The sequence below is a fragment of the Eurosta solidaginis genome, chromosome 1 (assembly GCF_040869045.1).
Source record: "Eurosta solidaginis isolate ZX-2024a chromosome 1, ASM4086904v1, whole genome shotgun sequence".
In the NCBI taxonomy this organism is placed as follows: Eukaryota; Metazoa; Arthropoda; class Insecta; order Diptera; family Tephritidae; genus Eurosta; species Eurosta solidaginis.
The window spans coordinates 173,625,893-173,637,555 of NC_090319.1; the positions used below are offsets into that span (position 1 = coordinate 173,625,893).

Consider the following 11,663-nt stretch of genomic DNA (forward strand, 5'->3'; position numbering starts at 1 on the left):
AAATTTAAAGCCACCCCCCAAGCTAGGCCATCATTTAAACCCCAGCAGTCGCATCCCTTTCAAAATAGATCGACCTCCCACACCCAGTCTCATATGACAGAGCAGCGGACGATGTACAAGTGCGCTATGTGTAAAACCTCATCTCACCCCCTTATAAGTTGCTTCAAATTTAAGAATCTGTCGACCTCCGACCGCGGAAGGTTTGTGAGAGAAAACAATATGTGTTTCAATTGCCTCTCTCATAAAGACTGTTCCAGTACCCAAACATGCAATCAATGTCAAGATCGGCACAACTCAGTTCTTCACGAAGACACATCTCAAGTGCCGAAAAGACAACCCTCACGATTGCAAAAGACAGCCTCACAAGCCACAACCACGAACGCCACAACCTCCTCCGGTATCACTCCCGATCAAGCCAATGCCCTGGATGAAAGTCCTTCATGCTCGCAGAAAAGCCAAGTCCAATCGTTTTATTCCGAAAACGATTGTAAAATAATTTTACCCACGGCTGTCGTACCCGTAGAGTATAAAGGAGAAATTTTTAAACTAAGAGCTCTTGTAGATCAGGGATCTGAACGAACCTTAATCTCTACCAAAGCCCAAGATAGACTCAAACTCCCATTCAAACCCTCTAGATTTGAAATACCAGGGATGAGCGGCAAAGTAGTTCAGACCTCAAACAAATTGTGTTTTAACAAAAATGCTCCCCTCGCTTAAGCTCACTAGCGAGCTCCAAGCAAATTGGGCACACGTCAACCTTGCAGACTCGAACTGTCACTCCCCCTCGCACATAGATCTCGTCCTAGGCAGTGATGTAATACCACAAATCATCCAAAATGGCGTTGAGAAACTTTCCCCCCATATTCTAGCGCAGAAAACCATTTTTGGATGGATTCTGAGCGGTAGAGCCCCTGTGATTGTCAACTCTTTCTGCATGCAAGTGTCAGAAGTGACGAACGAAGATCTTAACACTCTATTGCGAAAATTCTGATAATTGGAGGAAGTTCCCACCAAACCCCAAATAACCCCAGAAGAGGAGTTTTGCGAGAATTTCTACGCAGCCATAACCTCGCGCGATGATAACGGTCGTTACATCGTAAGGCTGCCGTTTAAACCCAGCTTCCCAGAGTCAATCTCACTATCCCATTCTCGGTCTTCAGCTCTAAGCCAGTTTCTTGGAATGGAGAGAAGCCTGGAGAAGAAAGGGGATCTAAAGACCCAATATTATAGTGTCCTTGAAGAATACCTCACCCTCGATTATATGGAGGAAACCGGCTCCTATGAAAAATTTGACGGAGGTAAATGCGTCTCATTCTATCTTCCCCATCACGCAGTTATTAAGCCCGAGAAAAAGACATCAAAGGTGCGGGTCGTGTTTAACGCCTCAAAGAAGTCGGGACGGGATCTGGACACGCGATTAACGACGTTCTTTATACCGGCCCTACCCTCCAACCCGATCTTATGCTTCTGATTCTCAAATGGCGTAAATACCAATTTGTTTTCAACGGAGACATAGAGAAAATGTACCGTCAAATTCTCATGCATGAGGACGACAGAGACTATCAGCGGATCGTCTTTCGGTCATCTCCACGCGATCCCATAAAGGACTACCAGCTTAAAACAGTCAACTTTGGCGTAAACTGTGCCCCCTAACTCGCCATACGCACAATTCACCAACTAGCCAAAGATGTGGAAGAAACCTTTCCGAAAGCCACCCCTATTTTGACGAAAGAAACATATGTAGATGACATTCTCTCTGCAGCCATGAAATTCTCTCGGCTGAAACATCTCTCTCCCAAGTCATCCAAGTATTAGCGTCAGCAGGATTTCCATTACGGAAAATAACGGCCAATCACCCCAGTATTATAAAAAATATTAAAGAAGAGGACTTGCTAGACACCAATCTTTTGGAATTCGAGAAAGCAAGCAACACCAAAACTCTCGGCATCCAGTGGAACGCCCTGATCGACACGTTTTCGTATACAGTGGACTCAATACCCCTCTCGTCCGCTAGTACAAAACGACAAATTCTCTCCTAGGTCGCAAAACTTTTTGACCCCGCAGGGTGGCATACGCCGATAATGATTCAGGCCAAGATTTTACTTCAAGAGTTTTGTATAGACGGAACCGGCTGATACGAACCAGTGAAGGCCCTCCGCTTCATTAAATGGACGCAGTTCGCAAAAAATTTACCCAACATCTCAAATATAAAGATACCTCCATGGGTTGACTACATCCCGAACCAGCAGGTTGAACTCAATGGTTTCTTCGATGTGTCAGAAAAGGCATATTGCGCCACTATATATCTGCGAACAACCCACGGTGCCACCACGTCGTCTCACCTTCTGGTCGCTAAAGGCAAGGTTGCCCCTCTTCGCACTACCAGTCTTCCAAGACTAGAACTATGTGCAGCCCTACTCCTTGTCCGACTAATCGCCGTCGTACAGTCCCATCTCGAACTCTCCCTTAAAAATCTCTACCTGTGGTCTGACTTGAAAATTGTGTTAGCATGGCTCGAAAAGCCTCCCCACGCTTGGAAAACTTTCGTATCCAATCGAACAGTTGAAATTCTGGATCTCGTCGGAAGCGCCTCCTGGAAGCATGTAGGCAGTTGCGACAATCCAGCAGATATGGGCACAAGAGGATGCAAATCCATGGACTTGGCAAATTCTTCGCTGTGGTGGAATGGCCCTGCGTGGCTGACCCAGCCCCCCGAAGCCTGCCAAAGCCAACTACCCGAAGCATCAACCCGCCGGAAATGCGCCGAGTCGAAGCTGAAGATGACCCCGATGTATTGGATCGATTTTCCTCTTTTCCTCGCGCCCTCAGGGTCATAGCATATGCCTTCAGGTTTATTAATAATCTCAAGGAGAGAATTCGAGGCATTAAACCCGCTTATACCCTCTCTCTGTCTCATGAAGATATCCGAAAAACGAAAAATAAACTTGTGACGTTAACGAAAACCCGATATTTTCCTCGCGAAAGAGCATGGTTGGAAAATGCAAACCCAATTGATAAAAGAAGCTCTCTACTAACCCTCAACCCATACCTCGATGAAAACGGGCTCCTCAAGGTTCATGGTAGATTAGTTCATTCAACGTTGACTTACAATGAAAAACATCCCGTTATTATACCTGAAAAATCAAGATTCCTCTATATACAGTACCTCCATGAACTTCTTCTTGACGCCAAAATACGTCTCATGCAGCAATGCCTCAGACAGGATCTCTATATTCCACGACTTAAACCACTCACAAAGAGATGCATACATCAGTGCAAAACTTGTACCCTCCACAAGCAGCAAATGCGATCGGAAATCATGGAGGCCTTGCCCCCGGAACGATGCACATACGCTCCGCCGTTTACCACTACCGGTGTCGACTTTGCGGGGCCTTTTCAAATAAAAGCCTCCTTGCTAAGATCTCACGGCTACGTGGCCGTTGTAGTTCCATAGTAAATTGCATTAAAATAAATTGCAGTTGGCAACTCTCTTTAGAAAAGTGCAAGATGCAACCATACATCAGATGCACTTGGCATCACTAAAATTGTTGGAGTCGAGCAACTCGGAGAGTTTCTGATTGGTTGAAACTGCCGTTGCTCGACGCCATGATTAATTTCGACGCCATCATTAATTTCGTTGCTAAGCAACGTAAAGAAAAGCTGCCTAGCTACAGAGTTGCGCTAGCGGCAGTTTTTCAGTTTAAAGTAGAATCAAAAGATTTTAGAACGAAAATTAAAAGAAACTAAGGTAGAACGTAAAAGATTAAAAATAGCCTAGTGCACCAACAGTAACTAAAAATAACTAAAATAGTTAACTACAAAGTATACTACAACTTGTCGTGCAAATAGAAAACAAGAAAGATCAATTTTAAAAATAAAGGAACTGAACTTAAAATTAAAAGTAGTTTTCTTCACTAGTGGCAGTGTGTGTCGCGGAACGCTCTCGCAGGATCCCAACATGGATCCTCGATATGGCGACCGTGGGCCGAAGCCCTGTAAATGATGCGAGTGGCCGGAAGGAGACAAGCCTCCCAACAGGCGTGGGAATTAAACAAAAGAAAAAAAAACACTTAAAATTAAAAAAAAAAATTAATAATTAACAAAATACATATACATACAAAGAGAGTTACAAAAATTTATAAAATCAAAAAAAAAAATATTACAAAAAAAGTTTAAAATCAAAAAAATTACAAAAAAAGTATAAAACATTAAAAACTATTAAAAAAATATATAAAAATTTGAAAAATTTACAAACAAAATACAAAATTTACAAAAACCCTACAAATAAAAAACCTTTAAAAATCTACAAATATATAAAAACATTTAAAAGCTACAAAAAAAATACAAAAATTAAAAAAAATATATAAAATTTAAAACCATTACAAAAAAGAAAATATAAAACTGAAAAAAAACTACAAAAAAATTTTTTTTGGAAAATATCTACAAAAAATACATAAACATGCATAAATTCCTAAAGCATGGTGGAATGGAATAGTCACCAGTCGAAACATTTAAAAAACAAAATACATATGGAAAAAATTTAATTCAAAATATACACTAATGTGTACGAAAAAAAAAACAGTTACAGTCATTAAAATTAGTGAAATCGACAATTTTTAATTTTTGGCGAAAAACGGCAGCAGCCACGCCAACCCCGTAACGGAACCATAATACGGTATATATTTTTTATTGGAAAAACGGCATTAGCCAAGCCACGCTCATAACGGAACCACAAGAAGAGACCCAAAATAGCGGAAAGTACTCAGAAAAAAGCAACGCCATCAGCAGCAGAGCAGTAAGCAGAGAGCAGCGGTACAGTTGGTATGGCGAAATAAAATATTTCTACTTTTAACAAATTCACTTAAATTACATTTGTTCCAATACTTATCAAAATTACAAAACTATTTTGCATTATATTTACAAATAAAAAAAAAATATTTTACATTATATTAATCTTCCATCTTTTCAAAAATTATTTTTCATAAATACTTCAAAATTACAAAATCATTATACTTAATTAATTACATTAATCACTACAAAAAATTATAATTTTCCACAAACATATAAATACACAGGTAGGCACTGTGGGTCAGGGTCGGACAAAAGCGGAAAAATTTTATAAGTTTTAGTAATTGGTCATCAAATTTTAGTTGTAGTTCCACCCTGCCCTACAGTGGGCTCCATCACAAAAGAGTACAAACAAAAATGTTGTTACTTTTTCAAAAAGTGGTGCGTCCGCATATATGCAGTTAAAAATATGACTACAATTTTTCTTTAAAGCGGTGCGTCCGTGTATAAACATGACATACATTTTTTTAAATCCCGGTGCGTCCGAGGACATTTATATTACAATTTTGAAAAGATTTTGATAATTTTTGCCATACATTTCAAATTAAAACATTTTTTTCACATTCTGTACAATTAAAGTTCTTACATTTCAATAAATATATTCGTAAACAATATTCAACATCTTTTAAATTCTTTCAGTTTGACTCTCTCAAATCCCACTTGTCTTTCAATTCTGCATAACTTTCCTAATCCATTCTCGAATAATCCTCTCATTCAAATTTAATTTCCTTTAAATTCAATTTCTATTCAATCTTCATAAACAAATTCCACATATCTTGCAACAAAAAATTTTAAAATTTTGTCTGTTCGTTTCAACACGTATGGACCTAAGAAACGGGAAGGTAGTTTCTAAAAATTCCCATCCAAGTTCAAGTTCCAAAAATTCAGAGCAAGATTTAAATTCCAAAAACTCAGAGCAAGATTTAGATTCCAATAATTCAGATTCCGATTCATCTTCAGTTGCATCTTCAACTGATACCTTAACAAGTGAACATAATAAATTATCCCTGAGTACAGACCTTTTAGGATTTGATGATCAACCTGTAATTCCAAATTCTAGTTTGCTTATTCTAACTCCGACTCTTAACGTTACAACCATGGCCACAATCGAGGAGAAAAAATCGTTTATTAGTACTTGTGCCTCGATTATGCGAGAAAACTACAGTGCAGACCCGTTAGCACTTGGCTCATTTATAAATAAAGTTGAATTAATGGAAGTATTCTCTAACGAAAATTTAACTCCTACATTTTTTGCATTTTTAAAATCCAAGCTCGAAGGCAAAGCGCGCGAAGCCCTACCAACGCATATAGAATCAGTCAGCCAAATTAAAGAAGCGCTATGTAGTACAATTAGGCTAGACAACTCGAAAGTTGTCGCGGGAAAAATCGCAGCCTTAAGAGTAACAAATAACAATTTTTCAGAATTTTCAAAGCAGGTAGAAGAGCTTTCTGTCTCCTTAGAGCGATGTCTAATCATTGAAGGTATGACACAGGCAAAAGCCCATGAGATGGCGGTTGAACAAACGTTCAACGTTTGTAGATTAAATAGTAGATCAGATATGGTGAAATCAATCCTTGCGTCAACAACCTTCAAAAATTCAAAGGACGTTGTAGCGAAAATGATTATAGAGCGAGAACAGGAAGTTAAAGAGCGGCAGGTGTTAGCGTTTCGGTCACGTCCGATAAGATATAGTAATTTCCGTGGAAATTGCAGAGGTAACAGTAATTTCAGTTAAAACAACAATAATAATTTTCGATTTAACGGTAATACAAATAGACAACACAATAATACAAATTTCCGAAATAACAATTATAACAGAGGCAATAATCGCAATTACAATAGAGGCAATAGCAATTCCAACAATAATAATCGGTCCGTAAATAACAGAAATTCCAATAATCAGGGTTCAAGTTCTAGAAATTCAGCCAATGTTCGTTCTTTAGATACCGAAGCCCCTCAGGCGCGAACACTGAGGGAGCAGGAGCAATTCGACTAAATACTTCTCAGTCAATATATTGTCTAAATTTAAATTTTTCCGATTTCGTCGAAGTCGCTTGTAGCGATTCACATAAAATATGTTCTTTTCTAGTAGATTCACAGGCAGACATTTCATTAATAAAAATTTCCAGTTTGGCAAACGATGTAGAAGTAGACGATAGTAATGTAATAAATATAACAGCCGTAACAACAGACACGGTAACAACACTAGGAACAGTTAATACAAGTATAATCGCATCAAATACATTTTTTCCTCTGACTCACGTTGTCAATTTAATATTCCTTCGGACGGTATAATAGGGAAAGACTTTCTAAAAACGAACAAATGCATAATCAATTATGTTAATGACACAATTACATTCGGACAAGGGACAGAAAAGGTAAATATTTCAATTTTGCATAACACTTCAACAAATCCTCTTGTAATTCCACCAAGATGCGAGGTTTTTCGTGTTTTTAGTTTGAAAAATTCGACAAGTCCAGTTTTTGTTGATTCCCAGGAACTTTGTAACGGTGTTTTCACGGCCAAATGTATCGGTGATACAAAAAACCCAATAACAAAAGTTATCAACGCCACCGACGAGGTCAATTACGTAAAAGATTTCAATATTCAAACTGAAGACATTAAAAACTTCAATGTCTATCGCATAAATGATACACCTATCGATTCAAAACGCATAGAAGAGCTTAAATCAGTTTTAGCAAAACAAATGCCTTCTTACGCCAAAAAGAAATTACTTGATTTATGTTTGAAATATTCTGATATTTTTGCATTAAAAACCGACTTAATGACGCTTAATAATTTCTACGAACAAAAACTTAGATTAACTGACAAAACCCCTGTCTATATTAAAAATTACCGTTTGCCATACACACAACGCGAAGAAATAAATAAACAAGTCGAAAACCTATTACAGAATGATTTAATCGACCCTAGTTTTTCAAATTACAACATTCCTTTAATTTTGGTACCGAAAAAAGATCCAACAGGCAAAAAGTCGTATCGTATGTGCGTAGATTTCAGAGCAGTCAATAAAAAGCTTATAGCCGACAAATTTCCACTAGCACGCGTTGATGACATACTCGACAATCTTGGCAGAGCCAAATAATTCTCAACTCTAGATCTTTTTTCTGGTTTTCACCAAATACCCCTTCACCCTAAATCTAGAAACGTAACTTCTTTCAGTACAGATCGAGGAGCTTTTCGTTGGAAAGTTTTACCTTTCGGGTTAAATATAGCACCAAACTCTTTTTCTCGTATGATGTCAATAGCATTTTCAGGCATTTCGCCAAATCAGGCTTTTATGTATATTGACGACGTTATCGTCATTGGTTGTAGTAGACACACCACCTTAAAAATTTAGAAAAAGTTTTCGAAACCTGTAGAAAGTTTAATTTAAAGCTGAATCCAAACAAGTGCAATTTCCTTCGTTCCGAAGTAACTTTTCTAGGCCATAAATGCGCGTCAAAAGATTTGCTGCCAGACGATTCAAAAATAGACGCTATCAAAAGGTATACTAAGCCAAAAGACAACGATGCGGTTAGGCGATTTGTTGCATTTGCAAATTATTACAGGCGATTTATACCGAATTTTGCGTCTCTGGCAGCGCCTTTAAATCGGAAAAAAGTTGAATTTGTTTGGGACGAAGCGTGCGAAAACGCTTTCGGAAAACTAAAACTTGCATTAATGTCTCCTCAACTTCTACCCTGACTTTACAAAAGAATTTATAATTACAGTAGATACTTCTAAGAGTGGCTGTGATGCTATATTAAGCCAAAATCATGGTGATAACGATTTACCAATTTGTTTCGCGTCAAAATCTTTTAATAAAGCAGAACAGAAAAAAGCAATTATCGAACTAGAACTCCTAGCAATACATTTCGCTATAAAGCATTTTCGTCCATATGTTTACAGTACAAATTTCACAGTAAAATCCGATCATAGACCACTAGTTTATCTTTTTAACATGAAAGATCCTTCGTCTAAACTTTCTAGAATTCGATTAGAACTGTCAGAATATAAATTTACGATTGAATATATAAAAGGAAAATCTAACCCAATAAAAATTTTTGTTGGAAATTGGTTTGAGGTCAAATGGAAATCCAACTCGGTTTCCAAATTCCAATGTTTAATAATCATTGTACCTCCATTGGAGAACCAACCCATTCTCAAACAAAACGGCACAATTTTTATACGTAAATAGTCTTAGTTCTCCACTTAAGAAACTCTTTGATATAAATTTGAACTACAACATCAATCTCCAATTGGGTTCAAATGAAAAAGAAAACTCTTCTAGAATTAAATTTCCCATCCGAATTGAACAAAAATAACAGCGTTGTATATAAATTTGGTTTCAGTTTAATAGAATAAACATAAATTAAAATAAATGGTAATTCATTTTACATAATAATAAATTAAAAGTATTTAAAAATGTTAAGTAATTGTAATTCATTAATTAGATTCTTCCAAATTTTAAAAATTCTTTTCACCAAAGCTGAGATATTTTTTTCATGCTGAAAACATCGAGAAAGTGTAAAAAAGTGGGTGGTCAACCGGAGAAATTCTGAGATAATTGAAGTTACGTACGCGAAAAACGGTGTTTTTCCCTACTTTTGAGGTCTTTTACAGGGTACACAATTTTTTGGTGATTTCTTTCTCCAATCATATCATTTAATACTACTTTTACTCTTCAATTCAAGATATTACGATCTTAATTACGAACTCTGTTCGAATAGTTATGGCTGTTTTAAGTTATGCATCAAATTTCAATGCACTTTTCAAGTATCAAATATACTGTTTACACAACTTCGTCAAAGAACATAACTTAAAATAGCCATAACTTTACGAAAAGAGTTCGTAATTAAGATCGTAATATCTTGAATTGCAGGGTAGGAGTAGTATTAAATGATATGATTGGACAAAGAAATCACCAAAAAATTGTTATACGCTGTACAAGATCTCAAAAGTGGGGGAAAATCCGTTTTTCGCGTACATAACCTCAATTATCTCAGAATTTCTCCGGTTGACCCCCAATTTTTTTACATTTTTCTATGTCTCGGTGCTTTGAGCACGAACAAAAATACCTCAGCTTTGATGCAAAGAATTTTTAAAATTTTGTAAGAATCTAATTAAGGAATTACAATTAGTTTAAAATTTTAATGATTATTTTAGAATCATCAAATTAATGCAATAAATCAATATCTTATTTTTATTTAACTTCAGTAGCATTCTCTTTCTTGTTGTATTGAATTTTTTTCACCAGGCGATTTTTGGCTTGATGAAAGAAGGACATATTAGTCCTTCCAAAGTCCTCATTGGAAGAGTTGGCAAATTTTTGATTATAAGCCTCTGAAATAAAAAATATTTCAATTATAAATAAAAAAGAAAAATGGACATGTAATAGTTACTCTTCAGGGCTCCTGTTATACTGAGCACTCTAATAGCTTTCTTGTTGGACGTGCCCTTCCAAGTGAAGTGCCTGAAGCTTCATCGCTAATGTTGTTGGTGTTGTTGTTGTTGTAGCGATAAGGTTGCTCCCCGAAGGCTTTGGGGAGTGTTATCGATGTGATGGTCCTTTGCCGGATACAGATCCGGTACGCTCCGGTACCATATCACCATTAAGGTGCTAGCCCGACCATCTCGGGAACGATGTATGTGGCAACATTAAACCTTCATGCCATTCCCTCCCTCCCCACCCCCAAAAACCCTTAAGGTGCTTGGGGTTGCCAGAGCCTCGTCTGTTAGTGAAACAGGATTCGCCGCGGATAGGTGAGGTTGACAATTGGGTTTGGAGAAGCTATATATTGCGCTGGCAACCTGAAGGGTTGCGCTAGACAGCCCCTTCAATCTGGTATTTTAGTCGCCTCTTACGACAGGCATATCTACTGCGGGTATATTCTGATCCCCTAACCCGCTGGGGGGCTTCATCGCTCATCACTTTTCGCCACATCATTTTTATGAAGCGTATGGAATTGCCACAAACTATAGTTTGGAGTTCAACAACCTAAAGAAAAAAGAGAGTACGAAGTATACAGTAGAATAGAATATATAAATAAAATAGCTTATAAAGCTCTTATAGTAGAAAATTTGTATGGAAATATATATTTAAAAAGCTATTGGCAGCTGCATTTGTAATATTGAATTCTACTGCCCAACTAGCTAACTCATCATTTATGTTGGGCAAATCATCAGCAATCTCTTCTGAATCGCTTTCCGAGGAAGTTTCTTCAGTTGCAAAGTTTTCCAAAGGAGGATTGTATGCAGCAGTTGACGGGGAAGGCTCCATTGGCAAACTTTCAATTGTTGGTGAGCACTCCGACAGCCAAGCCACTACCTGCCTTACCTCACTTCTAATTTTCTTGCTTCTATGCATTTTAATAGTTTCACATATGTATATTAAATTAACTAAATACTTACCATATTAAAATTGGGTACTTCCCCGAAATATATCAATTAATTCACTTTTTCCACTACTTTCAGTTTCACTGCTATCCAATCTTTTGACAGATGATTGGCCAACATTGCCACACACATAATGAATAAACGCGTTACCATGTGAACAAATTTTAAGTAATATCTCAAATTGACCTCCAAGAGCACTCAATTTGAAAACAAACTTTGGAAAAACGATTTGATCTTCAATTGTTGTAAAAGTTGGATTTCCATTTGAGAACTAAATATTTCTCAAAGGTTGGAAAAAAGTTGTACTTGCGCATATTGGGAACGTTGTGGCTGATGCTCTTTCACGCATTAGTATAGACGAAATAAAAGAATCTACAAAGCATGTTTTAGCAGTCCAAACGCGATCACAAACTT

At 37.2% G+C, this 11,663-nt stretch overlaps 1 long non-coding RNA gene across 1 annotated transcript in view; it reads left to right on the forward strand.

Moving 5' to 3' along the window:
- Positions 1 to 11,663, forward strand: part of LOC137236945 (uncharacterized) — a 56,702-nt gene extending 45,039 nt beyond the window's left edge. Inside the window, exon 4 of the long non-coding RNA XR_010948722.1 lies at positions 11,328 to 11,663. This is a non-coding gene — a long non-coding RNA (uncharacterized lncRNA). The remainder of the gene's footprint in view (positions 1 to 11,327) is intronic.